Here is a 27,699-nt window from a genome sequence, read left to right as displayed (position 1 = left end):
TGCACTTAACTAAAATCAAAATGGATTCAAGATCTAAATATTAAAATAGAAACACTGAACCATTTGGAACAGAGTTTAGGTAGAACTCTTGAAGACATTGGTGTAGGAAAAGATTTTATGAACAAAACCTCAGTTGCCCATGAACTAGCACAAAGAATCAACAAGTGGGATCTCTTCTTATTAAAAAGCTTCTGCACAGCAAGAGAAACCACCAGCAGTGTGAAGAGACAACCCACAATGTGGGAAAAAATCTTCACCTGCTTTTCCTCAAAGATCTACTATCTCGAATTTATAAAGAACTTAAAAAGATCAGACCTCCCAAATTTAAAGACCCAATCTGAAAATGGGCATCTGAAATGAACAGACATTTCTCAGACAAAGAAGTAGAAATAGCAAATAAATACATGAAAAAATGTTCAACATCACTGGTCATTCAAGAGATGCAAATGAAAACAATGCTGAGATTCCGCTTCACTCCAGAAAGAATGGCTGCTATCATGAAATCAACCAATAACAAATGCTGGCAGGGCTGTGGGGAAAGAGGAACCCTGCTCCACTGCTGGTGGGAGTGTAGACTGGTTCAAGCACTGTGGAAATCAGTACGGAGATACCTCAAAGAACTAGGACTGGAAGTCCCATTTGACCCCGCTAGTCCACTGCTGGGGATCTTCCCCAAACAATTAAAAGAATCATACCACAGTGATATATGTGTGCCCATGTTCATAGCAGCACAGTTTGTAATAGCTAAAACTTGGAAACAGCCCAAATGCCCATCAACTGGAGACTGGATAAAGAAAATGTGTTTTTTTAATAAAATGGAGTACTACTCAGCCATAAAAAATGAGAAATTAGAGACATTTATAGCTAAGTGGATGGACATTGAGGAGATACTCTTAAGTGAAATAAATAGGACACACATGAATAAATACCGAATAATTTCTCTGGTGTGAGAAGCTGAAAGTGTAAATAAGGACTAAAATGTATAATAGGTAATGTGAAATAGGAAGAAAAGGGGCAAAGGGGAAGGAAGTGGGAGGGTTAGGGGAAAGGATAGAAGGGAATGGGATTAATATGAGAAAATGGAAATCTAGGAACAAAATCTTTGTAAATAGGGAGGAATGGAGGGGTTGAAGGGAGGGCTGGGCAAGGGTGAAAAATAAGAACCAAGAGATTATGTAAAGTTGCAAATTTCCAATCATGAATGTCATTATATTGTATACCTCAAATGTACCAATGATTGGAATGAATAATCGATAATGTAAAATAGGAAGAAAAGGTCCAAAGGGGTAGGGGTAGTGGGAGGGGCAGGGGAAAGGAAAGAAGGGAAAGGAAAAATGTTGAGAAATGGAAAAAATGGAAATAAAGTCTTTGTAAATAGGGAAGGGTGGAGGGGGTGAAGGGAGGGCTAGGAATGGGGGAAAAATAAGAACCAAGATGCATTATGTAAAGGTACAATTCCCAATGAGAAATATAATTGTGTTGTATACCTACAATGTACCAATAAAAGAATTTAACAACAACAACAAAAAAATCCTACAACTGTGACTTTTATTTTCTTTCACTTTCTTACTTGCATAAATAAGGTTAACTGAATAGACATGGCTAAAATTTGTAAATACATGGGATCATTCAACCACGCCAACTTAGCTCCTGTTAAAAGTCCTTGGGAAACTACAGTGGTAGGTCTGGGTAGCCCCAACGGGTGAAAAGACCTGTCCATGACAGCTGGAAGACAGGCACGGGGGTGGTGGCCGACAGGGGCCTCCAGTGAAGCTCTTCTGGGAGAGGTGGGTGGTTGACAAAGCAAAGATGAGAGGGGCACAGGAAGCTACTTTCTTTTCATCATTGTATTTTACTTGGATGAACAGTACAACGAAAGTCTCTGAAGGAGAGCAATTTTCTTTGCCTTTGAAGTGAATTAAAGACAAAAACCAATTCTGTCCTTTCATGTTAGGGATCATTTTCTTAAAACAGTATGCCTGTCTGGTGATTTGTTTGAGTTTTTTTTGGTTTTTGTTTTGTGATACTAGAGATTGAAAGTAGAGTCTTCGTATGTACTGAGTGACATCCTCAGCCCTTTTTTATTTTTTATGTTGAGATCCCTATGTTGCTGCGAGGCCCAGGGTGTCCTTTTTTAAACTAGAAGACAAGCTCAACTCTGAGTTACAATTGCTTCCATGGCTATCAAAAATATAGTTTATGTTTTCCTCTTTAAGACAATGAAATGGGTATTCTTGACTTTCTCTTCAAGCAAGGAGCCACCATGTTACTTCCTAGTCTGTATACAAATATGGCGATTAGGTTGTAAGCAATAGTAAAAGGCAGATGGCCCTTACAATGATTGGCCTTTTTTTTAATGGTGGTTAAAAGCTATACATGTTTAGTATAAATGACACCTCTTTTTTTTTTTCCTGTGGTGCTGGGGATTGAACTCATAGCTTCAAATGTACTAGGCAAGCACTGTTATCACCGAGCCACACTCCAGTCATGCTTTGGATTTTGAATGTTGCTCTTTTTCTGGGATAATGATATGCCCAGTATTATCCTCTCCCAAAGCTTGGCAGTGGCTGTGAGCTGCAGCTCCCTGTGAGAAATTGGTGATCCTGTCACTGCAGCATCCTGTGATACAGCCACGACGTGATCAGCGACGTCTTCTCTTCCAATTAAACTTCCTGGGTCCTTAACTCATTACTCACTAAAAGCAGGATTTATTTTTTCTTCTAAGATGGACATGGACTTGAACGGTTTTTTCTATAAAAAAAACAGTGATTCTTTTCTTGGTCCTACAAATGCCTAACAGAACAAAGCTTGACTTTCATTTTGCGGTCAACACCTTCTCAGCTCTGTGGATAGGCATATTAGTCGTTTAGGTAGTGTCTGCTGAAAAGTTGGCAAAACTAGCTTTATTAGCCTTAAATTTATTTAGCCTATCTTGTTGCTCTTTAAGACTGAGAACACCTACACCACAAAGTCTCCTTTGCCCTAAGTGTATGTTCACTTTGGATTCCAGCAGAGCCTCACAGGACTGAAACTGCCCTTCCAGGCATGAGGATGCAACCTGAGCTACAAAAACAGGATTGGGATAATGATCCACCAAACCCCAGACGACCACAGCACCCTGGAAAACCGGGCTCCAAACTTTTGCGAATGGACCAGTCTGATCCTCTTTGCCAGAGTGCACTCCTTCCAGCTACTACTCAGACCAGAGTCCTTTCCTTATCTTCTCTTGCCTTCCAGTTAGATCTTTCACCTGTACATTCATACTGTTGCTCAAGTTTTCATTTCAGTTATCACTAAAACATTGACGGGCTGGTGACACCTCTTCATCCAGCAATTAATTTTAGTTCAATGCTTCAAACATTCTTCAGGCCCAGTGTGTTTTCTGACTGTATACATGAATGGCAAATAGCCATACAATCATTCTCTTTTATTTCCACTTTTAGTGCAATAATAAATAAATGAGATATCCAACACTTTATGATAAAATAGACTGTGATACTTGATTTTGTCCACCTGTAGGCTATGTAAGGGTTCTAAGGAAGATTAAGGGAGGTTAGGCTATGGTGTGTATTATATGTGTTAAATGCATTTTCAACTGATGATATTCTTAATGTATGATAAGTTTTTCAGGACATAACCTTGTAAGTCTACAAGTCCCTGTACTTATATTAGTTTCCATAAAGCTTTGGTGAACTTCACGTGTAAGGCCTGCCTTCAGTCTCAAGGTTGACGTGCAATGACTCACATATTGTAATATTTTAAAGCCACTTTGTGATTCCTTCCTCCCTAACCTTTTGCATTTCATTTTTCTCCTATTATATCAGGAGCATATAATTCCTTTTAAAGTGAGTAATAGGATTGAATGCCACAGTCAGTCTTAGCATTATCTGAATCAAGCAATCAAACTTTTTTTTTGGTACTGGGGATTGAACTCGACCTTTCGCTTGAAAGGCAGGGGGCGGCACCACTGAGCTAAATCCCCGACCCAAGCGATCAAACTTTTAATGTGATCACATCTGTTATTTCTTCAAAAAAAGATGGAAATTGTCATATGGAAATGAAGGTGTTAATTCCTTAACCTATTCTAAAACTTTAGCTCATATATGCCAAGAATTAGAATGCAAGTGAGACTCTGTGTGTGCATGCGTGCGTGTGTGCGTGCGTGCGTGTGTGTGTGTGTGTGTGTGTGTGCAGGAGAAAAGGAGCCCATAAAGTCTTTAAGTAAAATTTGGAATCAGCATTTCAATTAGATACACTTTACAGGCTGATGTTATTTGAAAGCTGAATAGCTGATGTAAAAAATAGATTTCCCTTTTTTTCTAAAGTGCAGACAGGGCCCAGTAAGTGGCAAAAATAACCACATGCCTTTCTTGGACTCCTCAGTCTCACCCCAAAGGGCTTTCTTGTATAAGAACCAACAATTCCTTGGATGGAAACACTGGATAGACTAGTCATTATTTTGAGATTTAGCGGACTTCAGATTCTTGGCAGACCTCTGTTGTTTTTCTAGAGTACTAGGCAAGTAGTTGGGCAAACAGCAAGAAGCTGATCCGTGTCACTGGGTTCGGGTTGTTTGGGACGAATGAGACCAGGTGAGCAGCCTGCTCACCCCTCTGTTCTGTGAGACAATGTTCTGGTGACCGCAGTTGTAGACCGTGGTCTCTTGGAAAACAAACTCTTTCCCCTTTGGCTCTGGGCTTGCAGGCCTCTGTAGGAAGACCTAGGCTATGTCTGTGTGTTGCCTGCACAGCCCACCAAGGGGTTAGAAATAGTAGGATTGCTTGTGGAGAGAGAACAATCACTCGATTGTCAGATTGGTTTTTTTCATGTCTCATGCAAACTGGGCTGCTCTGTAGCACAGTTGGAGGTACTGTGTTGAGGAGCGTTTGCTCATGGCATCATTTCCTCTGTGTTTTCTGCTGCTTCTTGCATTGGAAAATTCCATCCTGTAACACTGGGATTATATGTCACCATTGCTAAAAATCATAGAGTCCACTTAATTAGCCGCAAGCATGAGAAATAGCCAGAGAAAATGGGAACAGATAGCATTCCCTTTATAAAGAGAGGATTGAACAAGGTCAGTGAACCAAAGAGCTAGCAGGTCACAAACCCTCAGGGGTTCATGAAAATCTTCCCCGGGTTTCCTGTCTTTAGGAGCAAAAAATGCCTGTTTAAATTTTTAAAAAATTATTTAAAATTGACCATGATAGTTGTTTGAGCTGGGTGATATATTCCAGGGCTCATTCCACTAGATCTGAAGTTTTGTACACTTTTGAAAATTTCAATGATAAAGAGTTATTAGAAAGTATTTAAATAGCTTACTCTTTCAGAACTTGCCAGAGCCAGACTCAGTGCCTCCTATTCATGTGCTGTGGGAGGGCCACTCCACTAGGCAGGCTTGGACTTGACCTCAGGTCAATTTATATGTGAGCTGAGCCCCAAAGCTTCCAACCATTTCTTGTAGTTTCGAGTGGCTCTTATTCTTAGCCATGTGTTTCTTAGTCCATACCCTAAACAGATTATTTATTGAAGATTAGAAGTTACCCAGGTGTTACAATTCATGTTGACAGTTCAGTAAGCAGCCTCATGATAATCTTCACTTCACTGAAGATAGTTTTCATGAAAGTCTGTCTCTTGAAGAAACCTCCGGACATCAGGAACCCAGTATTACAGAAAAAAAAAAAAAGACTGTGACAATTATGTCTAATTTTATTTTCATTTGTAGAGAACAAAGGTTGTATGGAACTGAATACAAATAGCAGTTATTTGATATTTTAACACAAAATATAAAACTTTCAGACATGAGGTCATGAAAGCAATTTTTAGTGCCCCAACTCCTAGTTAATTTCAATCTGCGTTGTAATCAGAATACCAAACAGCTGACTCAAAATTATTCTTATTGACTTCCTCCTATCTGGAGGCCTTGACATGGTCATGAAATGTATAGTCATTATTTCTTAGGTCTTGTGAGAACAAAAAAGGTAGAAGTTTCTAGAAATGGGGCATGTAGGTCTATTGTAAGGTTTATGGGTTTTAGACTCAGATTCCAGACATTCAGAGTTGCTTAAAATTTTAAATATGTTAACTCTTACAGATTATAGCTAACATGAAAATTTATAATATCTATCAATAAATTATAAATATTGTTTAGTTCCATTCTCCTCTTTTTCATAATTAACCACACTGGACATCTTCTATGTGCAACTCCCACCTTCTGGTTTACCTTCGATGCCAGCCATTGCTGGGGCAAACAGCTTTGTGTAGGAGTCACAGATGGAGACTCGTTTTCTCTCCTGGGCTTCTTTGAGACAGTATCCTAGTACTCAAGTTTACTCACAACCTGGAAAAGCAAGGGCACGAGGTGAACAAACACCCTGTGAGCAACTCTTGACCAAAAAGGAATGAGAGTCAGAGGCCAGTGCTCCCTTGCCTTTCCTCACACTGGAAATTCTGACAGCCTTGTAGAAGAAGGTCATCCCAAAAGACAGAACGGAGCCCTTTGCTACCATCTCCTCTTCTGTGCCTGCTTCCTCCTTCTGTTCCCAACTCCCGTCTGCTGGGATCAATCTCCCAAATCACCTTTCTTTATAAAGCTCTTGTTGCTGCTCTTGTTGCTGGGGAAATCTAAGTTAAGACACCAGTGTGATACGTGAGAATCAAGTCTTGAACTTGGATGGTATTCTTTGTGAATGGGATGCAAAGAGAAAATTGGAGAATGCTGGACCAGATGACCACTGGAATCTCAGTATGAGTTAGAGCCGTCGGGCCTCCATCCAGCTCTAATGAGTTTATGAGTGTCTGAGCTTCCCACAAAAGCAATAGGAAAGGATCTGTAAGCCATGCCAAGCCTGAGGAACATCTCTGGACATGTGAGACATCAACAAGAAATAGAAAACTAGACCAAACAAAACATTTTCATGATCATTCAGAAATCCCACATCCTGTGTTCGTCTGCACTATTTCTAGATCTAATTCTAATTATAAGCTGCAAGCAATGTTCAGGAATTCTGAATCTCACTCTGGAGCCTGGTTTCTGCCTGCAGGTAAAGCTGGAGTTGAGCTGGGGTGAGGGTGAAGGGTGGCTTTGCTTCTGTCTTGCTCCATACCAGGGATGGTGGCCTTTGGATCAGCTGGGATATGTGGCTGGATGCTCAGGATTCTGGAAATCTAGGTACCACTCAAACCCCTCTGTACTGTAAGGTCTAGGCCAGTGATTCACATCTGGACGAGACTGTCTTTTTCTAAAGAAAACTTTCCAGTAGGAAGGAGGTTAGAAATGCCAAGTCTTGGGTCCTTACCCAGACCATCTCAGCCATCTGTTTGGGCAGGTGTTCCAGAACATTCTGAGATACCCCAGGTTTGAGAACCACTTCCCTCAGCCCTTTCCTTCTCATTGTGGCTTGCAGACTTCAGGCCTTCACTGTGGATTCAATTCTTATGCACAGAATGGGCCCAGGACACAACAGAGTCCTTGTTTAGCTGGGAGGTGAGGAGAAAAGGGCTGGAACAGTGTAGGTAGCCACCTGCTTTAAAGATAGATCGTGTTCTGGACTTTGGAAGTCAGCTTTTTAGAAGGTGAGCTGTTTTCCTAGGAATGGTAGGTTAGTTCCCACAGTAGCACACAAGGGTGTACTTAATGCTAAATTTAGCTGAAATACTGCTGTGTCACAATGAAAAAGAGCAGGTCCCAATGCTCCCAGAGTATTAGTAACTAATCAAAGCAAGTAGAACAATAAATGTAACACAGACAGTATTTTATTCAGGCTAATTGTGTGGTCAAAGGAAATGTCGATTTGGGGATGGATAGAGAGACATATGGCATATGGGGATTTGTTGAGATTCTGAAGGAATTTCTGGTCTTTAGAATGTTGTGATTCTGATTTCTTTAAGTGAAAAAAAAAACCCTTTTGTTTTTGCTTTTTTAAAGCAAGGTCCCCCTATGTAGTTCAGGCTGGCCTTGAACTCACAGAAATCCTCCTACCTCAGTCTCCCGAGTGGTGGGATTACAGGCGTGCAACACCACACCTGGCTAAGCAGACTTGGTTCTGGATCATACCTTCCTTTTATTTGAAGGCAAATTTACCACTAGAAGGGATGTGAAAAATTCTGAGACAAGTTGGCAGGAGTTGAAAAGGAGAGCAGAAAGAGAAGAGGAGTTAAAGAGAATGTGGGTGTGTCTATGAACACAAGCACCGATGAGACAGAAAGAATTTGAGTTATGAATGATACATGGGCAGGCCCAGGATTCACCTCTGACTTTGGTGATAGAGAGGAAAGCAAGCAGACAAGCATTGCCAACATGGTCAGGGGGATTGCTCTTCTAGAACCTTCCTTTCCATTGTATCTGCCCATCCAGAACCCTGAGTCTCATTCCAGGTCACTTAGTCCTAATCCTCTTCCTAGCCTCAGATGGACAGCTGACCTCGCTGGTGACCCCTGAGATGGTAACAAGGTGAGCTGGCTGGGCAAGATGGCACATGCCTTAATCTTAGCTACTTGAGAGGCTAAAACAGGATGATCACAAGTTTGAGGCCAGCCTGGGCAACTTAGGGATGGGGATTTAGCTCAGTGGTAGAGTGCTTAGCATATGTAAGGGCTTGGGTTCAATCCCTAGTACTTTCACTGGATTCCCTTTGTGGAAAAAGAGCTTTCAGGATGCATCAGTAAGAGATACAAAGGGTTTATTAGATAGAAATGTGATGTACACACTCAAAGAAGTAGAAAGCTGGCCCTCAAGACAGAGAGGCAAATTATGATCTGGGGCTTCATGTATTTGTGGGGCCAGGGAGGATGACTTGAAGTGGGTGATCTAGGATGTGTATTCGTACTGTCATCTCAGAGTGCAAACCACTTACATGTATTTGAGGTTGAGATTTGCTGCCCACTAACACTGTTGCTTTCTTGAGGATGGAGAAAACAATTTATAGGTGAAAAGAGATGATCTATTCACTGGTGAAAAAGGGCAATTTACAGGCAAAAGGGAATTGTCCAGGATTATTGTGTCTCTGGAGAAGACAGAAAAAAATTCAAGATAGGCTTGACTAACTTTTGGGTCCTGAAGTTGCAGGGGTTTTTTTTAGTACAATTTTAAGATTCCAATTTTCCTTGTCTCCTTTCTACCTATCTTCATTTTTTCTATCCTACCTCCGTACCATCAACAAAATAAAACAAAGCAAGAATGACAGAAATCACACAAATGAGCTGGATGAACTCCCATCCAATTCTAGAGAATTGAACTGAGGGCTATCCATAGTGCTTGTTGAAGCCATAAAGCAGTGGAAGAGCATGTTAGTCAGCTTTCTGTCACTGTGACAAAATACCAGAGATAACCAATAAGGGTAAAGGCTGATTTGGGCTCATGGTTTCAGATTGTTGCTTTGGGCTAGTGATGGTATACTTGTTATATCCTCTATCTAGGTGTTCCCCCAAAGCCTCTTGTACTCATAAGTAGGGCTTTTTGGAGGTGGCTGGATCTAGGGTGTGTGAAAGTGGATTAAGTGTGTATGAATATGGGTTAAAGGTGTGTGATAACTAAATTAGCCCACTGATTCATTTAGCAGGGTTCTGAGTATACATAATGAGAAGGCCCACCCTGGGTGTGGGTGGCCCCAACCAACAGGCTTGTAGCCTGGATGGGATAAGAGAGAAAGGGAGGCTCACTCCTGCTGCTTTGCTGCTTTGCTGCCTCATTGATTGCCCTGCCATAGAGCCAGTCAACTGGCTGACTTTCTCCCCTGTGATGCCGTTCTGCCATGCTGCCTCGCCTTGGAATCAGCCAACTATGGACTGAAACCTCTACAAACCGTGAGCCAAAATAAATTTCCTCCTTTAACTTGTAGGTGTTGGGTATTTTGTCCTAGCAACAAGAACAGTAACTAAGACAACAACACATCATAATGGGAATGTGGCAAAGGAGTCTTGGTCACCTACTGGAAGCTAGGAAGCAAGGAGAGGGGAGGGGCTAGGGTTCCCATATCCCCTTCGAGGACACAGCCCCATGACCTCACGTCCTTCCTCCACCCCCTCCCCCTAAATTTTCCATCATTTCCCAGTAGTACCACAGGCTGGGAGCCAGGCCTGTCACGCATGGGCTTCTGGGGGACACTTCCAAACCACGGCAGGAGAGGTCCATGGCTGGCCCTGAAGACTTCACACACACATTCACGAATCAAAGGCTTCCAGTGAGGTGTCCTGGTGTGATGGAAATGCCTCCTTTTGGGTTTCATGATGCATTGATTCACCATTCTAGTTTTGCATTATACAAATTATCAGAGCTGACAGCTGACTGACTGGATTTGGAGAAGTGAGGTGGCCCTAATGGAATTAATTAATTGAATAATACTGCCTGGCAAATGGCTCCATTATACCCAAGAGGGCCTGTGGCTTAATTACGGATGTCAGTTATCTCTCTATTTGCACCCCGACAATAACTGACTCCTTTCTCATTAACCATTGGGTCACCTTCCAAAAAGAAGAAATGAGGACAAAACATCAGGGTGGGGGGAGTGATGTCTTTGTTCCCCAGCTTATTATCCTGATAAATCATAACAGAGTCTGCTAATTAGATGGGCAACCTTAACTGGCTGATTTCTGTCCAACAGTTACCTAGGAGAGAAGCCCCACAGGGAGCATTTCCTTCTCTTGGGAAAAGATGAAGTCTCTAATGAAAAAGGGGATTATGAAAGAGGATCCTTGCCCCAGCCAGGCTGGGGGGATTGCAGTTGTCAGGACACTTGTCTAGACGGGAGAGCTGGGGCTGTCTCAGGCATGTCGCCTGAGTATTTCAGCCACAGCGGAATGTCTGACATGACCCTCCTAATCCAAGTCTTACGTAATGGTGCTTGGTGCCTCCAACTATCCCTGGGAGATCGCAACCTAATTAGTCAGGGGAACAGGTGTAAAGAGAACCTGACTTGATCTGGCCAAATTAATTGCTGGGATTGGACCTGGGTTGGTAACTGGAAACAGTGAATTAACGACAGCCCAGAATACAGCTAATCCCTCAGTCTCGCTGTGACTGTGTGTAAAACAGACTGGACTTGCTAGTGAACACAAACAAAGAGGGATTTGCAGTGAAGGTAAAAATGCATCCTTGCACGGGAAAGGCTGGGGAAGGAGCCCAGCTGCACACAGTGGCCATACATCCTGACTGCCTGCCTGGGACGGCCCTGCTTTACACACGTGGTCTCTGCAAGATTGTGAAGAGTGCTGTCTTCATTCTCAAAAAAGGCCCCACTTTGGACAGTACATCAAAAGGTCATTGCATTTCAGTGTCAACTTTAAATTGCCTCTTTTTTCTTTTCCTTTACCCAGAAGAGGGCTATTACAGGTCAAATGTGTCTTCCCAGAAGATGTTGAAGTACTAACTGCCAGGATCTGTGAGGGTGACTTTATTTGGAATTGAGTCTTTGCAGATGATCCAGTTATGAGGAGTCATGAGGCTGGGCCCCCATCTGATAGGACCAGTGTCCTCAGGAAAAGAGAAAACTTGGACACAGGAAGGAAGAAAGCGATGGGAAGATGAAGGCAGAGATTGGGGTGAAACATTTACAAGCCAAGGGACTCCAAAGATCACCAGCGACCCTCAGAGCAGGGCAGAGGCCTGGAACAGATTCTCCTTAGCAGCCCAGAGGAGGAATCATCCCTGCTGACACTTGGACCTCAGCCATCCAACTTTCAGAACTGCGAGATGATAAATGTCTTTTGAACCATTCCATCTGTGGGACTTTATTCAACAGGTCTAGCGAATCTGCCCAAGTGGGTGCTGTTTTCAAAGTGTCTGACTAACACCCTAATGAGTCTTACTTTGTGTAGTTGATAGAACAGAGTCATCTTCAAGGCAAAGGCTGCTTCAGGTTTGAGGGAGAAGCTGGCCAGCTAATTGATGCCAAATTCTCACCTCCCTAGTGCTGGGCATTGGGAAGAGGATGATGCAGATGGCCCTAGCTTCTGACCCGGAGGAGCCAGCAGTCTGATGAGAACGCAGACTGCCCAGGTGACCGTGTGTTCGGTTAGTTCATGGTGGGCACATTTCCATGTACCCAGGAGGGAGGGAAGCTCATTAAATGCTAGCTCTAGCATCCTAATCAAAAGGAACAATGAATAGTGTGATTTTCAAAATGGATTTCTAGGTTGGATGTTAAAGTCAACTGGTTTCTCTTTTCTAGTTGACTTCAATTCTCTGTCTTGGTGGGCCCAGGACCAAGAGGTTTGGTAAGGTGAAACTGGGCTTTGATTTTGTAGGAATGGCATATATTATGTAAGCATACAGGTCTCCATTTCAAAATGAAAATAATAATAATTAAGTTTCTCTAGGCTCCTTGTGTCCAAACCAGTCTTGCAAAACTACCTTTGGATGAGCTCTAAGTGACAGCAAATCAGAAACATGTGGATTTAATTTCCTTTGAAATACACCAGGGGGAGAAGGGGCAGAGGGACTTGGCAACCAGCTGCTTAGGGTTTGCCAAACCCCAAATATCTCACACTCTGTGGGAGCCATTATGCTGGCCCCTAGAAGTGTCTTCTGGCCAATCCACCCACTGCATTTCTTGCTGTACCATCTAGGTTTTCTTTAACCATCATGCTATTCTTTGGGTCCTGGACTCAGCTAATTCCACCCACATGCTGCAACAGGACTTTGGATGAGGGACCAATATTGCAATGAGGTGTCACATCGGACCAACAGGCCATCTTTTTCAGCTTTGAAAAACTCAAACCAACCATGGGAGAGGTTTTCTAATTTGACTTCTTGAAGGGAAAGTATTTAGCTGTTTTTGGCAGATGTTGGTAGCAGGTCCCAGATGCAGTGGAGCTCACTCACTATCCTCCAGCACTCATATGTAGAATGTAGAACATTCCCTTCCCTGAAAAGACCACAGCCACCTCACCATTAGGCTCCAAGATGAAAGGGTGTCTGCAGCCTCCTGGGGCACGAAGGAGGCTCTCCTGGAGGAGCACAGCCTCCTAGTCTAGTGGTTCTGATATCTTCCCAAGGCCCACAGACCTTGGTTTACTGATTTCACAATAACATTGTATGAATAAGGTCCATATAACTCTCTGGTCCATTGTATTTCTTTCTCATGATGAATGCCTCCCTTTTTTTTTTCATGACTAACTATCCCCTTTGTTCAAAATAATAATTCACATTAAAAGCAAAAGGCAAATGTACTTTTTGTATGCAAAACAACTAACACTTTGGTACCTGCTATGAGTCTTTTGTTATCCTTGTTTCACTGAAGAGCAATTGAGGCAGCCCCACAGAGACCCAACAAATCACACAACCAGCAAGGAGAAAAAGCTGGAACTTGACCTTGGGCTATTAGACTCTAGAAATTGTGGTCTTTCCAGTTCTCAGTGTTGTCTGTGTTATTTGTTTTGTTTTTTTTTCTTTAGTTTTTTTTTTTTTTTTTTTTTTTTTTTTGTGGTACTAGGGATTGAACTCAGGGCCTTCACACTGAGCTACATCTCCGCCCTTTTTATTTTTCATTTTTGAGACAGGATCTCACCAAGTCACTAATTTTCCCAGGCTGAGCTTGAACTTGCAATCCTCCTGCTTCTGCCTCCCAGAGTGCTGGGATTATAGGCCTCATTGTTGCCTATTAACCCACGGTGATGATTAATTTTATGTGCCAACTTGACTGGGCCACAGGGTACCTAGATAGCTGGTTAAATATTACTATCAGTGTTTCCTGGAGGGTGCTTTTCAGATGAGATTAACATTTAAATTGGGAGACTGAGTAAAACAGATTGCCCTGCCTACAAGCAAAAGCCTTGCCTTCCCCTGAGCAGGAGGGAATTTCTCCTGCTTGGTTGCATTTGAACTGTGAAATCCTGCCTTTGGACTTGAACTGAGGCCTCAGCTCTTGCTAGGTCTCAAGCGGCAGCCTCCAGCCTGAAACTTATACCACCAGCACCCAGGTTCTCAGGCAGCGCTGCCTGTCTGCACCTTGCCAACTTGCCCTGCCGATTTTGAGACTTGTCAGCCACTATAGTTGTAGGAGCCAATTCCTCAGAAAATATCCCCCCTTTCTCTCTCTCTCTCTATATGAATGATCTCATCATCTTTGGTGTCTGATTAAAATTCAAGACCCTGCAATGTGTCGAGACTACTGTCACTTATCCTAGCTGAGTCCTGAGTCCATTTACTTCCATTTCGAAAAGCCAACCCCACCCCAGGGTCCAGAAGAGGTACAGTGTTCTCTCCTACACCCTCTTCTCTTCCCAGTGTCCAGTGTCCACCCTGGGAGCCTGGGGCCACAGCTGAGCTGTTAAACTTTGTTTCCTGATGGTGTTTAAATAATTTTGCTCATTGAAAGAGTATGGAAGATTGGTGAAACAATGTTTATCCATCTTCAAATGGTCTTATCACGCAGTCAGAAGTTCAGAAGGCAGCTGTGGTCTTCTGCTGGTGTTTATCAGAAGCAGCGGGAATTCTATTTTGAGCTTCAGAAGTCACAAGCTCACTGCATAATCCTCCGATCCTTCCCCGTGCTGCAGCCTCCCACCCCAAGCAGTGTCGTGATGAAACGTCTGGAGGAAACTGGTGTGGGAATGGTGGCTTTGCCTTTGGGTTCTGCTTCCTCTTGAGGCACACAACCTCTCTGACACACCTACCCCTGGTTCTGCTGGAACTGACAAGCTGGTGGCAGTGGAGGAGAGGCTGGGACAGATGCTACAGAGATGGGGTGGCAGGTGGGCCCTTATATCTGCAACCAGGGGGCCTTGATTTTAATGAACAAAATCTAGGGAGTTCCTATCTGGAGATCGAACTCAGGAAGAAGATCCTGGATCAGACAAATGGATGGGATTCACTCTGGCCAAGGGAACTGAAAATGGTCTCATCCTTTTACATTTTTATTTTGTTTTTTCTGGGATGTAGTGTATGCCCCTGTATTCCCAGAACCCTGGGAGTCTGAGGAAGGAGAATCACAAGTTTGAACCCAACCTGGACAACTTAGTGATATAACAAGACCTTGTCTCAAAAGAATAACATTTTTTTTAAAAGGCTGGGGATATAGCTCAGTGTGAAGGCCCTGGGTTCAATTCCCAGTACTGCAGAAGAAGTTTTTAATGGATATATAATAATTGTAAATATTTTTGGGTACAGTGTGAGGTTTCTGTTCATGTACACATTGTGTACTGATCAAGGTATTTTGCGTAATCCTTATCTTTGAATGGAAACTTTTCCTGCCTTTCCATAGAACAACAAAATCATTTTCAAAGGTCTGGTTCTGTGGCTTCACACCATGAGCTAGTCACCGTGAGCAGCAAAGAAGAAAGGAGCATTTTCCATTTGGAAAGTGAGCCTCAAACTTACTCTTTCTGCCTGAAGCACCTCTCTAATAGATAAGGGGTAGTTTTCTGTATGTCAAAAAGCTCTGCCTTTTGTCTCTGCTGGTTGAGTAAGCTTTTGCAAACAGGGCTGAACACGAATCACTATTTTTCATGGAACTGGTTTGATTTCCATTATACCCACATGCAAGCTTGTTTTCATAGAGTGGCTCAGACATGCTGGACAATGGACTCTGAAATGAGGAAAATGGAGATTAGTGAAACATTTGCTTTGGGGGAAGAAATAAAGCTAAGAGACCTATTCATTCATATTGACCTTAGAGATAGATATCAAGTAATGTAGCAGTTCAGGCCTAATTATTTGCTGAGGGGCAAGCAGGGCTCGTGTTGCGTGTTTTGTAACCATGGTCTCTTCCTCCCCATGCCTCAGTATCAGCAGTGTCAGATGTCATTCCCAAGTGGCCAGATGCCTTTGATGAGTCTTGACACCACCTGGTCACATTCCATCCCATCGGAGTTTTCCTTAGCGACCAGCCAGGTGTCATTGGTCATGTGGCAGAATAACATAGACCTGCCTATAAAACAAGTGGCCTTCTACTTGATGGCCCTCTTGGATATTTCCAGGCTGCAAAGGGGTCTGACTGCACATTCAATATATTTAAGGAGCTTTTTAAAATACTGACTCAAATTGAAATCGCCTTAAAATTACAGATTCCTAGCTCTACCCTCAGATCAGTGAAATAGAATTACCTGCAGATGGAGGGGCCGAGCACTGGTATTCTAAAAATCCTCCCACATATGTTCTTCTCAGGGGCAGCCTGGGTTGAAAACTACTGAGCTAGAGAAATGAAAGCTATGTCTTGGCTATTTTTGCAGGGTTTTCTGGGATGTTTTTTTCCCACTATTGTTGGTTTGGTAACATTTGTAGGTGGAAAGAAGAGCCACAGGGAGAGATCATACCCCCGGGCGGAGGCTTCATTGTTGTTGGCTCTGTTGTTAGGGAAACAGGCATTGAACAGGCTAAACCTACCTGGCAGGTGGACGTGTGTGTGCCAGCGCATGAACGCACACAAACACACACGTACACACAAATGCACACACATACACATACACGCACACACTTACACTCTCAAACCTTCTTCCCAGTGGAAAAGCCCTTACATTGGTCACCTAGTTGGACATGCAGGGTATACAGTAATCACAGGGGCTGATGTCCTCAGGCCTCAATTTCTAATTTGTTCCCTAATCTCTTGTTATCCACACTCTTGTTTCCTACTGATCTGACCCCTAATCCCAGCTGCTCGAGAGGCTGAGGCAGGAATACTGCAAATTCAAGGCCAGCCTGGGCAGCTTAGTAAGAACTTGTCTCAAAATAAAAAGGACTGGGCATGTAGTTCATGGCAGAGAGCCCCTGGGTTTAATCCCTGGTTCTCCCCCCCTCCCCCCAAAGAAAGAGAGAAAAGAAAAAAATATTGAATTTATGTCAGTGAAATTAAAAACTCTTATTTTATGATCCTTGGGGACTTTCTAAACCTTATAAATGCTATATCTTTCTTCTATCAAGCAAAAACATCCTTTTTTTTTTTTTTAGGTATTTTTAGGTATTTGTGATTTAGTGTAATTATGACAAAAAGGCTTACATATATACCTTAAACATATATGATTTTATTTGTCAATTGTACTCAATAAAAAGTGAGTTAAAAATTTGAAAAAAAGGTTTACCAAAGACACACTTTAAATATAAGGACACAGATAGGTCGAAAGTAGAAGAATAGATGGGAAAAGTATACTCTGCAAACCCCAAGCACGGAGAACTGGTATGGTTCTCTCATGATCACAGAGTAGACTTCTGTGGATCGATCGATCCAAACTCAAGCTGCAAAAGTAAAAAGGACTTTGGGGTCTTAGGGATTACATTTCAGAAACACAGGTTCAGATAGTTCCAGATCAGTGTTCTGAAGAAGGGAGGGAAAGTGGGAATTTTATGTGAGCAAGCAGTGTTGTTTTATTTATAAAATAGCACAAATTCTTCGTGGAGAAGCTCCTGTTGGAGTTGAGAACAGGGGCCCTGTTACAGGGGCCATGTGGTGATGGAGGCTTAAGAAAGGAATATAGATACTTGGTAAAATGTATATAAATTAAAAGTCCATGTGGAGTCCCTGGCACAATGTAGTTATATGTTCCAGGTGCCACAGTCAAAGCTGGAAGAGACCAAAACACTCCAGGGAGCAGCTTGAGTGGTGCCTAAGTCCTGCTCCCTTACTGGCCTCCTTGGTCTTTTTGCAAAACTCTTCCGATGTGTTGCTTTCCTTTTGTTTTCTTTTTTTTTTTTTGGTACCAGGGATTGAACTCGGGGCCTTGAGCTCTCGAGGCAGGTGCTGGAACCACTGAGCTAAATCCCTGGCTCTTTCCCTTTGTCTTCACATTCTGAGGTAAGGAGTCTGAACAGAGGGGATCTCTCCATACGCCCCTCCCCGTGTCCCAGCACTGCACCTCCTTGACTCTAGGTACTGTGGTTGGGCTTTGTTCCCGAGAGCAGGAGCCTCAGCCCAGGCAGGAAACCTGGCACAGTGTGTCTGCATTGTTTTTGTTGTAGCAGAACAACGAGAGCCCTGGGTAATTACAAAGAATAGAGATTCATTTAAGAGTTCTGGAGGGCGGGAAGTCCAAGATCAAGGCTTGCATCTGGCCGAGGGCCTTTCTGAGTATCACCCCATGCCAAAAGGCAGAAGAGCAGGGCGAAGAGAGAGCATAACCACCCACTCTTGGCATGAGGATGCTAATCCATTCCTGAGGGGAGAACCCTCCTGACCTAGTTACCTCTCAAAGTTCCACCCCTCAGCGCTGTTGCAATGGGGATTAAGTTTCCAATACATGAAAACCATAGTGGGGAGTCTGGGGCCCACCTCACCAATGTTCCATGACCCGCACGGGTCCCTACAGCTCCTCCTTACACTGCCCCAGTCTGGATTCCTCCTACCCCTCTTCACCACCTTCACTCATCTTGGAGGAGGGGAGGCTTTGGCATAATCTCATCTAGGAATTTAGCTTTTACAAAGGCCAGGAAGAATCTTTCCAGCTGCCTGAATCCCCAAGGCAAGGGGCTGCTCCTGCTAGTTGGAAATGGGTACAGGTGGCAGGGAAGAAAGGAAACCAACCCCAAATTAGTATTTTAACAATGGATCCAAGCCTTGAGCCTCCCCAGGTGTCCATAGTTGGCAGCTCATTGTTTTTGCTTAGGGCTCATCTAGTCTTTTGTCTCTTTGGACCACAGTATAGAGATGCTTTCTCTCTACCAGCACTTCTACCCCCAGCCCCAAGATTTAACTTGTCTAAGGTAGCATTTACTGTTTTCAAGTGCCCTGTGTGGTCTAGCAGCACTGCGTCATCAGGGCGCTTGTGGGAAATGCAGATGGTCAGACCTGTTCTATCAGAGTCTTCATTTTAATAAGATCCAGGTTAGTTTTGTAATCATACAATTTAAAAAGCACTGGTCTAGGGGTCGCCTATCACGCTGATAATGAGTGGAAACAAGAGTCTCTGTTTTTCAATCTGCCTGCCTCAGCCTTCCAGTGTGATAGGACTGCAGATATGCTACCATGCCCAGCTAGGACTGCCACATATTTTAAAATACGTTTAAAACAAGTAAGATAAAAACATGAACATTTTGCTTATTACATTAGCAAAACTTAAAAATGAAGAGACTGAGGGAAGAGAGCTGGGTAAGGCTGATTGGCTGGGGAAGTAGGCATGATCTCTTTATTACAAAATCCCAGGGCATATGCACAGAACACCTCCCAAAGCCGTGCACCCGACTTCTTGGGACAACATGAGCAGGTTTGGAGAGGATAAGAATGGCCTAGACCTGACCTGTTAGCCTGAGAAGTGAGAGATACAAAAACACAGTTGCCACTGAGCTCAGGGATACTGAGATCTTTTACAGCATTCCACCCTCATGCTGGAGATTGTACTTTTTTTCCTGCTTTTTCTTGGCCCAAGCTTGCTCTGCAGAGCCTGTTGCTTTTCTTACTTTTAATAAATGTAAAACCTTGCTACTGTTTGTGCTTGTCTTGCCCAATTCTTTGCTCAGGACAGACAGAATCTAGAAAACACCTCTAGGAGAAGACTCCGGCACCCCAAAACCTGGTAACAAAATTGTATCATATTTTTGATGAGTATGTTTTGGTTAGACACTGCTACAACTTATTTGAGAAATCTTAGAACAATCATAGTTTTTAAAGGAACGACTGTCTTTTGATAACTTGACCTTAGGTAAAAATGTATGTTGCGATGGAGCCGCAAATATAAAGGAGTTTTGTGGCCATAGCTTAGTTGTTTTCTGCTCTTCTTTTTTACTAACAGAAGCCTAGTTTTGTGTGTGTATGTGGGGGAATGTGCTTGGTGAAACATTTTCTGGATTCTTTACAGATAGGCGTGGTCAATGAGATGTGAGCAGAAAGCATTGAGAGGCATTTCCGGGAAAATGTTTCATGAGGGGAATCTGCTCAGCGCCCTTCTGACCTATAAGGCCAGCTCGAACTTAGTGGGGCTGCTGGAGAATGACAAATTCCCACTGTGTTAGTCAGCTTTCTGTTGCTGGGACAAAATACTTGACACACTCAACTTAAAGGAGAAAAGGTTTATGTTTTTGGCTCATGGTTTTAGAGGTTTCAGTCCATTGTTGACCAGCTCCAAGGCAGAAATGGCCTGGTGGAGGAAGCTGCTCACCTTGGGGCAGCCAGAAAGCAAAGTGCAGGGGAAGAGCCGGGGTGGGGGGCAGAGGCTAGAGACGATATACCCCTCAAATCCATGCTTCAGGGACCCACTTCATCCAATTAGGCTCCCTGCCCTCATGATCCAGTTGCCTCTCTAGGCCCCAGCTGAACTTTCCTGCATTGGGTATCAAGCCCTCAGTGTATGAGTCTTCGGTGGACCCCCCACTAAACCAATGCCACCACTACCTCCTTCTGGATGTTTTGTTGCCTGAGAAAAAGAAAATCTTCATTTGGTTATGTCACTGTCTTTTAGGAGTTTGATATTTATAGCTGCTCATCACTCCTAACATCCCCAATGTAAATGTTCAGACATAGGGACCTGATTAATAAATTATCATGGATACACATAATGAAACACTATACAGCATTAAAAAATCATGTAGAACTGTGGTTTCAAATTATTTCTTTGCAGAGGATGCCTCCCCTGCTTATATTCAGTCTTTCAAGAAATCCTAGTAGCTCTGTTAAAAGTAGAGCTACTGTATTGACCTAGACACTGAAGACTCATACTCTTCTCTTTCTATTTTGCAAAAGGTACCCTTTGGGGAGGCCCCTAAACACCTTCGCAGGCCTAAAGAATTTGCTAAAGCTTAGAATGCAGTTTGAAAACCAGGGTTGGAATTATCTCTATACCTAAGTGAAGAAAGCTCGTGTGACTTTGTAAAGCAAAGAAAGCAGCTTTCTAAAGCTATGATCCAGTTTTATGTTATCAGTACAAATTTCCCCAGGCTTCACCAGTCTTTTGTTAAAAACAAAGGCACATTCATAGGAATTATCAAATGCCCTTGGAGGTGGCCTCATTTGTGTAACAGCAGCACCCTCTTCCTCAGTCTTCCCAGTTGTCCCTGAGGGGACTTAGAGGTGTTTTCTACCTTTCAGAAGCACGGATCCATCAGCTCCTGGTTTCTATCACCTGAAGAGGTGCCTGGGAACAGTCTCAGCCTGTTTCTGCTGATGGTGCCCCAGGAGAAGTTGGGGTCTGTCCAGAACACCCACTATAGGTCCACCTTGTGTTCTTCATGCTCCGAAGACCACCATGGGGACAGCAAAAAAACCCAACTCTGTAACCCGTTACTCATTAAAAGCACGATTTGTGTTTGCTTCTGAGGCAACCAGAGACTGAAAAGCTGTTTTTGTTTAAAAAATAGTATCTCGTCATTTGGGCCCAATAAATAACTAAAAGAACAAAGCTTGATCTTCATTTTTACCTGTTTCTTTTATTACCTTCAAACTTTGGGTGAAATCCTTGCTCAGCCCTGCATTGGCATGTTAATTATTTAGGGAATATCTGTCTAAAGGCTGGCAATACAAGGTTGTACTAGTCCTAAATTTACAAAACCTAGCTTATCCTGTCTCAAGATAAGGGATTTACAAGGTCATTTAACTACAAATGAGTACCCAGAAATCTCCAGCATTGCCCTAAACTACGGTCACCTTGGATTCAGGCGGAGCCTCCACAAAACAGACTGCCACAAACAGAGAAAATCATCTCACAGAGGCTGGATTAAAGGATAAGGTCTTCTACGAGCCACCTTGCAAAAGTAGGTGTGAGGGAATGATCAACCAGACCTTAGCCCATCCCAGCACATCCACAAAAGCTGGTCTTGTCCTTTAACAGGCCTGCCCGATCCTCTTCATCCGAGTTGTGTCCCTTTCTGCTCTTCAAGCCAAAGTCCCTTCCCTACTTTTTCTTTGTAACTCTGCTAAAGAAATCTGCCTATGTCTCACACTGATGCATTTGGAAATTCTTCCTTTCCTTTCCTTCCCCTCTCCCTTCTCTTCTCCATCCTTTCTCTTCCTTTTTTGCCATAGTGAGGACTGAGCCCAAGGCCTTTGCACTGGGCTACTTCCCAAGCCCTTTTAATTATTTTCAGACAGGTTCTTGCTAAAGTGCTACATTGGCCGGGCTAGGCTTGAACGTTTGATCCTCCTAACTCAGTCTCCCAGAGTGCTGGGGTTACAGGCATGCACCAGCATGCCCACCTTGGAAATTCTTCTGTGATGATGAGTCAAGAACCTACTCCACAGGGTAAGTTGAAGTCCTGTCTCCTCTGTTGGGGGTGAGGATGGGGAGCTTCTTGGACCCTGTCCAGCGAGACCGCCCCTACATGCACTTCGGTCCTGCTGGGCAGGGCTCTGCCAGTTTCCATAAAGAACCAGGAAGATAAATAAACAGCCTTCTTTAGGGCTGAGCTGCATGGCAGCAGGCTGAGACCAGAGGCCATGAAAGCAGACAGCATTTCCTGCTTACTTGCTACATCCAAGCACATGGCACCAACCTCCCAGCACCACCTACTACCGTTGGTCCATGGAAGGGCCTCAAATTTATTGGCTTTGGCTGATCTGCTGCCCTCCCCCACTCCATGTGTGTTTATTAAAACTATGTAAATTGGAATTTAAAAATTTAATAATGGTGCTATGGTTTGTGTCGAGATGTCGTCCTGCCCTGCAAAGCCTCATGCTGCCATAGGTGTGAAATTTTCCAGAGGTGGTTGAATCTAGATTTTGTGACTCTGACATTAAGGATGTGTGATTACTAAATTAGTCTACTGATTGGTCAGTAATCTAGATAGAGTATTAAAAGAGCAGAAAGAAGCTGCTAAGGTCCCTTGCTTGCTTTGCTACCTTCTGTCTACCCTGAACTGTTTCTCCTCTGCAGTGCCCGTCTGCCATGTCACCCTACCTGGGAGCCAGCCGATTATGTACTGAAACCTCTACAAACTGTGAGCTAAATAAACTTTTCCTCCTTTAACTTTGGGTGTTGGGTACTTGGTCCCAGCAAGGATAAAAGTAACTATGACACGTGGTAATTCTTGAATGGCTAGACTGGAGTGCTTACATGTTTTCCTTAATTTAAAAAAGTTTCTACAATAAACATGTATTACTTACATTTAAAAAATTGGGATGCCTCTGAAGTTAGTTCTGACTGTAATCACTGGATACTCTTAACTGCTTAGCATAGTTAAGTGTGAGTTTTCTGCCATCCAAGGTAGAGTATTTTACCTGTGACCTTGAAGGAGTGAAAATGGGAAGGGGAGGGGACAACATGGCACAGAAATGTACCATACATGTAAAAACTCATGTAGAATTGTGCTTTTGAGGCAGGAGATTAGGGTGTGGCCAGCCAGCTCAGCAAGTGGGCGTGACCTGTCCATCTCTGTGACCAGGACCCATGAACCCAAGCCCTGCACCTAGGACCAATCAGAAAACGCTATCTTCAATTGTTCTGGCACAAAACCAAGCCAGTTTTTGATAGGATAGCGTGGTCCCATTGCAAACTCTTTCAGTGGCCCACTGTACACTCTGCAGAGCGTACTCCTTTTCCCCCCTTTAATAAATGGAAAACCTTGCTACCTTTTGTGTGTGTCTCATTCGGTTCTTTGTTCAGGACAACAAGAACCTGGAAAGGATCTCTGGGAAGAGTGTACAGCACACCAGACCCCAATAAGAGTTTCAAATTATTTCTAGTAAAGAACATTGCTTAAATATCGAGCCATTCATAGAATCCTAGTATCTATGTGCAGTGGGCCCTCTATATTTGTGGGTTTTGCATTTGTGGATTTAACAAACTGTGGATTGAAAACATTCAGGAAATAAATTGCATTTCTGCAGAAGGTGTGGAGACTTTTGTCATTATTCCCTAAACAATAGAGAGTAACTATTTACCTAGCATTAACATGGTATCAGGTACTGTATTACAAATAATCTAGAGATGACTTTAAGGGTGCAGGAGGATGTGTGTAGGTTCCATGCAAATATACACCATTTTCCATAGGGCCATGAGTACTGTGGATTTGGGTACCCTTGGGGGTCCTGGAACCAGACCCTCACGGAGCCCAAGGGACAACTGCACATGTGTACAGAAGGCTGGGACAGCCTGAAGTCTGACAGTGCATCTCCACAAAGCCCAAACCTGCTTCCTTCTGGGATATGGTGACCTTTTCTCTCTTGAGTGTTTGTTTGCTGAGCTTCTTGGCCCAAAACTGGTGGCAACTGACTACGGGAACACAGGCTGACCATGAAGGGAGATGCATCACAGACCCTCCATTTAGGGGCATCCCTCGGTTCTCACAGTGGCACATCAGAAACAGGCAAATGTTAGTAGAAAGTGGAGCAGGGGCCCCCAGTGCAATGAAGTTAGTAGGATCAGGCAGGGGGTTAGTATTACAAAGGATGAGGGTGGTTTTCACATGGAAAGCCATGAAATGTCCTAATTCCCATTAAATTCTTTCTTTCTTTTTTGCTGCCAAAGGCTGTGTGGGCCTCAGGCTGATTTGCAGAAAGGTTCATTCACATGATGGGGCTTTCAACTCAGATGGGCACCAGAGGAGTGGGTTGGGGCAGCTGCACAGAGGGTCTCTAGTCAGTCTAGTTCATTAGTGCTTTCTGCCGAGGAAGCCCACATGGTGCCATGGATTTGAGACCTGTTGTAGGAGACAAAATTTCACAGTCCCCCTTTCACTGTTACAACAAAAGAGATCTCTCCCTGTGCTTTGTGGAGACTCTGTGGTCCTACTTCGGAGTCTCTTCCAATAGGGATTGGGATGATGACCCGGCAGATAGCTCCTCCCAGCTTTGGGTCCAGACTGCTCCTCTGGATCTTCTTGCTTCCTTCTTATCATTGTCCTCTGCCCCAGAATTTCTGCTATCCCCATCCCACCCTGTAGTGCTCCACACTGCTTTAAACAACTGCCACGCAGCTCCTATTTTTCTTTAAATGCTCAATGGCCCTTGTCTTGTTCACTACCCCAGCTCTGCAACAAAGCACAACCCATACAGCCTCTTCTGCACCTTTACCTCATGCTCAGTTACACGGGCTAACATTTGTTGATTCCTGGAACCTGCATATAGCTCAATCCTGAGAGCCGCCCTGTGCGGTAGGTACTTCCATTAACTCCATTTGTTAGATAAGAAAATGGGCTCTTGGCAGGAGTGTTGGTCTGAGGTCACCCACTGGAAGGATCAGAGCTGGGACAGACTTCAGCCTAAAAAGCCTAAATCTCAGCCTAGGCAGGCTGCTTGCATCACTTGGGTTCCCTGGTTTGTTTCTCTGAGGAGCACATACATGGACTGAAAATTGTAAATGCTCAATCCTGCTACTCAGTTTCCCTCGGTTTCCATGGTGCTGCAAGGTCTTGCTGCCAGGAGGATGGACTGCTGTGGTTCAGGGCTCATATCTGCAGCACTTGGCTTCCCATTCTCATGATCTCTTAGTCTAACAGGGGCCTGGTGGCTGGGCCTGCAGATGCCCAACGAGTAACTGAAAGCAGGATGAAGCTTGGCATCTCTGCCTTCGTGGGGCGGGGGGGGCCACACATCTGTTTTACCTTAAAATTTTGGGTCAGATCCTTGCTCAGCTCTGTGTGTAAGGAGTATTTGTATTACAAGGTCCACTAGCCCCAAATTTACACAGCCTATCTCATCCCCTTTCAATACCGAGGACACGGATATTAACTAATTCTTAGGGACAGCTAATTGGCAGCTTTTTCAACACTCTGTTCTAGATCCCTTGGAGCAATGCCTAGATGTCTCCAGTCAGTGGCCTAAACCTGCAGTCCAAGGAAAGCAGCACCTTGGAGAGACCACCCCATGATGAAGTCACTCCAAAGGGGGGCATTTACCCCATGATTGGAGCCAAGGCCGCCCCACTATGCAGGAGACAACATCTCATGATGGGGACCAAACTGCCCCCTCAAGAGTACCTGGCTCCCCTAGAACCTCAAAGGATCAATCCTGAGACACTGATCAGTCAGACCACAGATTACCTACGGTGTCAGCCATGCAAACCCCAACCCTTCCTTCTGTTCCCCTTTTCCGTAAATCCCTAAAGCTTCTGTCTGTACCTGGAAGACAGATCTTGAACCATTTTATGGCCCTGCTGATCAGAGTTCTTTTCCCACTCTTCACTCCTGCTCCCCTCCTCCATTGCTGGGGCTTTTGTCCGACAACTGTGGTGACACTAGCCAAGGAACTCAGGACTGTACAATGTCTGGTTCCTGGGTGCCGCTCCAATCAGCACAGGGTGGGCCTCAGGCTGCTGGAGTTCTAGCTAAAAGTTTTCAAAAGGGATAATGAGCCATTCTAGGAAATAAGATGGACTTCAAAGAAAGGGTTTTGGATTTGTTCAAATGTCTCTATGTAGACTATTGCATTTGATTTTCAGACAGGCATTTTATTAGCCTCGTTAAATTTTTTTTTTTGGAGGTAAGAATCGCATAATATCATGTGTACCATTTGAAAATGTATACTCGAATGACACTTAATGCCTTCCCCAATGTTGTGCAACCACCACCTCTTTCTAGCTCCAAAACTTTCATCACCCCCAAGGGAAGCCCTGCAGGCATCAAGCAGTTAGTTTTTCTCTGTCCCTCCCTCGCCCCAGCTCCTGGCAACCACAGCTGTGTTGTGTCTCTATGGATTTCCCTGTTCTGGATATGTCACACAAATGGAATCAGACGCTATATGCTCTTTTGTGTCTGGCTTCCGTCACATAGCATGAAAGAAGGTTCACCCATGTTGTAGCATGTGTCAAAACTTTCTTTTTATGGCCGAAAAATGTCTCCTTGTAGGTAACACCCCATCTGGTCCCTAGGATAATTCTCCATTTAATTTTTTGAGGAACCTGTTAGCCTCATTTTAAAAGCAAAAGGCTTAAAGAAATTATGAGATGCCCAAAGTCACGTGAAGAGCCAGCACGGTTGGAGCTCATACCCCCATCCTTCGGAGGTCCCTGAGCACAGGAAGCACCACTCACTCACTCATCAAACATTCCGTGGGGGCCAGAGCTAGCTCACAGGGTGATTTAACAATAACTCTCAGAAAAGAGCTTTCTAATGCCAGAGACTTCAGGAGAGACAAAACCAGGAGACTGTTTTTAATCATAAATCAACAAGACTGTTCACACGTAAATTCCATTAGACCAGCACTGTTTGAACAGGCTGCTGAACACTGTGTCTCCTGTCTTGCCACGTAGTTTCACGTCCTAGTGGGGAAACCGCACTGATTCAGCCACAGAGAGCGTCTACTCTGGCCCCCATCTGCAACTGTCCTTCACCAGCGACATTTCATCGCTGATCCCCAAGGGGGGCGGGGGCGGGCGATTTGGTCCTGAAGTTCTAGTTTGATTCAAGAGCCTGAAAATCCACAGCCAAGAGGGTACCTGTCCCTGGCAGTGCATGCTTAAAGGGTTAAACATCAGAGCCAAGCAAAGAAGGCGCCCGGGTCAGCCTCAGCCCAGCTAGGGGTGGAGGAGATGGGGGTGGGCAGGGCTTTAGCATCGGGAAGCTTATTTTTCAGTGGTTTCTAGGGGAATTTTACTCCGAAGAGGCAAATTCTAAGTCTGCCCGGACTTCTCCCGCCTTCCTGACTTGGAGCCTTTGTTGTCTGCGCGGTAGGCTGGCGTGGCGTTGCCCAGGAGGGTTAGAAAACAGACCTGGCTCCCCCGGGCCCCCACCCTCTCTCCACTCCTCCTTCCTGGCCCCCTGACCCTATTAATCAGAACCTTACAAAGTCCGCGGAGGAGGACTCCCCGCCTGCCTCATCCTAATCTCATCTTGGCCCCACGCGGGGACGACGCCCCCGCTTGTTAGGCCAAGGCGACTCGCAGCGCTGCAGCCTCGCTGTGCGGTGGAAA

The 27,699-nt window shown here is 44.2% G+C and overlaps 1 long non-coding RNA gene across 1 annotated transcript; it reads left to right on the top strand.

Annotated features, from left to right (window-relative positions):
* Positions 1-415: 415 nt before the first annotated feature.
* LOC110348614 (uncharacterized) lies at positions 416-27,676 on the top strand. Its single transcript, XR_015451843.1, has 4 exons — positions 416-7,043; positions 20,946-21,607; positions 21,941-22,095; positions 22,726-27,676. It is a non-coding gene; the product is annotated as an uncharacterized LOC110348614 (long non-coding RNA).
* The last annotated feature ends 23 nt before the right edge of the window (positions 27,677-27,699 follow it).

The sequence above is a fragment of the Heterocephalus glaber genome, unplaced genomic scaffold (genome assembly GCF_053883595.1).
Source record: "Heterocephalus glaber isolate CG9 unplaced genomic scaffold, H.glaber_assembly_v1.0 deba00000122, whole genome shotgun sequence".
NCBI lineage: Eukaryota > Metazoa > Chordata > Mammalia > Rodentia > Bathyergidae > Heterocephalus > Heterocephalus glaber.
The sequence above is the reverse complement of the archived record's forward strand: the minus strand, read 5'-3'. Positions and strand labels throughout refer to the sequence as shown.